The sequence below is a fragment of the Solanum dulcamara genome, chromosome 6 (genome assembly GCF_947179165.1).
Source record: "Solanum dulcamara chromosome 6, daSolDulc1.2, whole genome shotgun sequence".
Lineage (NCBI taxonomy): Eukaryota > Viridiplantae > Streptophyta > Magnoliopsida > Solanales > Solanaceae > Solanum > Solanum dulcamara.
Genome location: NC_077242.1, coordinates 76,615,677 through 76,620,570, shown reverse-complemented (window position 1 = coordinate 76,620,570; position 4,894 = coordinate 76,615,677). Strand labels below are relative to the sequence as shown.

Below are 4,894 nucleotides of genomic sequence, written 5' to 3'. Positions count from 1 at the left end.
ATCAGTTCCTACCCTTGGCAGAGTTTTCATATAATAATAGTTATGACTCGAGTATTGATGTGGCTTTGTTTGAGGGATTGTATGGGAGGAGATGTAGGTCTCCTATTGGTTGGTTTGATGCGTTTGAGGTGAGACCTTTGTCACGACCTAGCCCCGTAGGCCGTGACTAGTGTCCGAATTGGACACTAGTATACACACATATTATCTTTTGTCAATCGACAATTAAACACGATATAGAATTTATATGGGTAGCACGTTGTCTCAAACTGTCACTTATATATATACCAAAATTAGCTATTTCTTGGGGAGTCTTAATTGTCAAAAATAAGATAACATAATACGTAAGCCGACAAGGCTTTCACTCCGAATCTAAATGTCCAAAAACATATGCCATACTAGTACATCAGACAATATCTACATACAACCCACTCATGTGTCTACAGACCTCTAAGAGGATTAACAATAGCATATGACGAGACAGGGCCCCACCGTACCCCCAAAATACACAAATATATACATTATAAGGATTAGTACCAAAAGTTTAGGCTCCGAGACAATGGAGCACTTCAACCCGTTGAGTAGAATCCTAAGGTGGCGGCTCTCCAAAATAAGTATCTGTACCTGCGGGCACGAAACGCAGCCCCCCAAAGAAGGGGGTCAGTACGAAATATGTACCGAGTATATAAAGCATAAAATATCGTAAAGGAGATCACATCTGAAATAAAGATTCAGGAGTCAAGTGTCATAATCAATAAATCACTGTACCTGTGTTATAAAATAAAGACATGCATATCATCATCATATATCGTACCTGGCCCGTTATGGGACTCGGTATCACAATTATATCAATATATCGTCATATGTATATATATACCATACCCGGCCCTCTAGCAAGGAACTCGGTGAATAGAGTAGTGTACACTGATACCGTACCCGGCCCATTATGGGACTCGGTGCCATAATCATATCGTCATATCATTATAATATCATATTATCATATCACGTACCCGGCCCTCTAGTAAGGGACTCGGTGAATAATGTAGTGGAATCCATACATGATAACATACCCGGCCTATCGTAGGACTCGGTGAATAATACCATAACAGCATGCACGAATAAGATATCATTAGCAACCTTGTGAAATTTAATCATTATCGGAGACTTAATAGAATAAGCAAAACAGACCATCATTTGAAAACCAAGACAATAGTCATTATAAATCACACTAATTATGGATTATACTAAAATATGAATTATACCACAACATGAGTTATACCAACTAGGATGGCTGGAATTATACACATGAGTCAAGACATAATAATATAAATTTTGAAAATCAAGAACGGTAGCCATCCGAGTATATCTACGAATAAGAGTTTCTTTGGAATTTAAGCATACGTCATTCGTTCGTTTCATATGGATCATGCCAAAAGAAGAAAATGTTAACTTTACATACCTTTAGAGTTTATATGTATATGTTGTCCAATATTGTCTCAACCTATATTAAAACGTTAAGCACTATGATTAAGCTATGGACAAGAATAAAACGTAGTCTATCGTTAGTAGGTTATTTCTAAAAAAAATTGGACAGCACCTCCCCTATACCACTCACTTTTCCCACTTTCAAACCAGCCATATAATCATCAACCAACATCAACAATCCAAAATATTGACACAAAATAAGATTTATTATTCATGTTACCAAACCAGTAAATTCGGAAAGTCAAGTACCTCACGTTGTATCTAAAATTTGAAAATGAAAACGGCAAAACTGGACTTTATAACCTTCATGAAACATTTAGATCTCTGTCTTAAGTTTCCAATGCAAAAGAAATCAACTCAAAATTCATTTTCTACAAAGAGATATCATCAAAATACGAACAGCTATACATGAAGGAATTTTCAATCCAGAATCTGGACAGAATTTGTCTTAAGATTCATGCTCCGTTTTCGACATCATAACAGCAGATATAGACTAAGACATAAACGTAAGAGTTGTAGGTACGTGTATTATCTTTCCAAAACATGTTTAATATCTAAAATCTAAGGTCTACACAATGAGATATTCCAGAATTACTACCAGCTACTCAATTCCAAAAACGGGTTTGAACATTCACAATCTTCATACACCTTTTTCCTCCAAATTCAAGAACAACAACTCATCAACAACATCAAAACAATATCAAACATTATTATACATCATCACTAAGATAATTCCATCTATTTAATCTACCTAAATCAACCCTTTAACCCATAACTCTCAACAAATCACCAAACTAGTTTATAACACTATTTTCTCCGTTCTAATCCGTTAAAACTCTAACTAAACTTATTAACAATGAAAAGGAGACTTTAATATTACCTTAAATTTGCAGCACCACATAAAATCTTCTCCTTATTGGCTGATTTCTAGCTCAAATTGAAGCCAACGCGACGTACAACAATTTTCTCTTCAAGAGCTTTGAGATTCGGGGCTTTAATTGTGGTGGATGTTGGTGTTTCTCTCTAGCTTTCCCTTATCTTACTCTCTCTGGAAATTTCCAGATATTTCTTGGTCTAAACTATGAAGGAAGACATAGAATTTTGATTAATTTCGTGGGTATTGGGCCTGATCCGAATTAAAATTGGGTTGGGCCGAATTCACTATTTAGTTTGGCCTGTCAGACTTAAAACGTCTATATCTTATTACTCCGATATCACATTTCGTCCCACGACCTATGGTTGGAAAGACATTTCAATTATCTACAACTTTCATGTTGAGAGTTTTCCCAAATTCTCAAATTATAAAGAGGTTATGGCCTCCCGAAGTCAGCTTACCCGAAACATAACTTTAAGAAAAACATATTTGATGGCTTCTATTTTGATTTGGCTTAAGGGTCCTTCTTGAGATGTATTTTACTACACATAAATTATTCATATAACTTGGCATCTACAACAAATCATGTCCTTTTAAAATTCAAAATTAAAAGTCCTTGAATTTATAATCGTTAGCGTACGAATAATCCAAAATGCAAAAATACGGAATGTAACAACCTTGGAGAAATGATCTTTTGAGGGAATCATTAGAAAAGGAGCTTGTAGCTATTCTTGATAGGGAGACCCACAAGTTGGGGTCAATGGAGATTGTGTCTATGAAGGTCCAGTGGAGGAATCACCCTGTTAAGGAGTCCACTTAGGAGACTAAGGCAGATATGCGTGCAAGATATCCACATATGTTCGTTGAGTCAGTTACCCTTTTCAATCCTTGCTCTTCTTTTGACCATTCGGGGACGAACGGTGGGTAAATTGGTATCTATTGTAACGACTCATTATGTCGTTTTGAGAAATAGAGCTTTTTATTTCATAAAAGACGCATTCCGTATATTTTTATGAGTACTTTAGACTATTCGATAACCATATTTATTTAGTTGAGGGATAAATTTAAATAACTAATTTAATTAGTGGGCTAAGTTGATATTTTACTTAACATTCTATACCAATTATTAAAGAAAAAGGATAGAGTTTATTGATTTTGATTCAGAAAAGAGAAAGAAGAAACAAAAAAATAAATAATAAAAGAAAAGAAAAAAAATATTATATATATATAAAATCTGATGGCATTAAGCCATCAGATGTAACAAGAAAACGAGAAAACGCAGAAACTAGAAGAAGAAAAAAAATACGGAGGAAGAAAGAAAAGAAAGGGGAAAAGAAAAATAAAGGAAAAGAGAAAAATAAGGATTTTCATTCCAAAGCGGCAAGGTAATTATTCTCATCCTTTCCATTAAATTTTTATGCGATTATGAACATATTTTTAGGGTATATTGATGGAGAAAATAATGCTAAAATAAGGAAATATGACCCTAGGGTTCTTCACATAAAATCTTGATTTGGGGGTCGAATAACGATTCATTTTAGCTAAAATTTTACATGTGAATTTATTTTATCATGAGTGAACATAATCGGAAAGAAAATTTCAGATTTGACTTCAATGACTCGAGGCGACTTTTTGACCCAATTTTTAATCCGAAAATAAATATAGCTATATGGGTGTCATTGGATTCGTATTCTTATGAAGATTATGTATTTGAATATATTTTGATCATTTGGAAGCGTTACGAGAGGCTTAAGTTTAAAAGTGATTATTTAATTTAATTGAGGTTTAACCCTAATTTTGAAATTTATAAAATATGGGAATTGACATGTTAAGTGGCATCAAGATTAGGAATGTGTTTATAGAATTGGATGAGTTATTGGGGCTAGGTTTTATATATATAATATTGGTGTCTACGGACTAGTTACTTATAAATATTATATATTTGATAGATTGAGATTGGTCTGAGGCATTGAAGAAGGGGAAAGACGTTGGTGGATTAGCTTGCTTTACTTCGGTTCTTCGGTTGAGGTAGGTTATGGTTTTTTTATTCTATATCATAGATATACTCTTAATAGTGATTGATATTCATTGAGTAATGTGTGAAGTTTACTACGCATTTAATTATTGTGGTTTGGATGGTTGATATGTTGTTGTGATATGGTCTGAAATTCCGAGGCCATAAAATCCATAATCTTGAACTTTCTCTATCAAAAATAGTGTCTTGAATAAAGAAGGCTTGATGAAATCTTGTTAATGAAGTGGAATGTAATCATGAAGAATGATAAATTAATTATATTTGGATCGGGTGTCACGTTCCGACACGATATATTTGGATCGGGTGTCATGTTCCGACACAGTACATTTAGATCGGGTGTCATGTTCCGACACGATATATTTGGATCGGGTGTCGCATTCTGATATGGTATATTTGGATCGGGTGTCACGTTCCGGCACGATAATATTAAAGGAAAACAAATTAAAATGACTTAATCTCCAATAACTCATTTTCCAAAAGAGTGTGATATGGAGGCTTGAGTC

At 34.2% G+C, this 4,894-nt stretch overlaps 1 long non-coding RNA gene across 1 annotated transcript; it reads right to left on the bottom strand.

The window, feature by feature from the left end:
• Nucleotides 1-256: 256 nt before the first annotated feature.
• Nucleotides 257-2,588, bottom strand: LOC129893127 (uncharacterized). Its single transcript, XR_008767392.1, has 2 exons — nucleotides 2,363-2,588; nucleotides 257-621 (listed from the first exon to the last, which is right to left on the bottom strand). It is a non-coding gene; the product is annotated as an uncharacterized LOC129893127 (long non-coding RNA).
• Nucleotides 2,589-4,894: the final 2,306 nt, after the last annotated feature.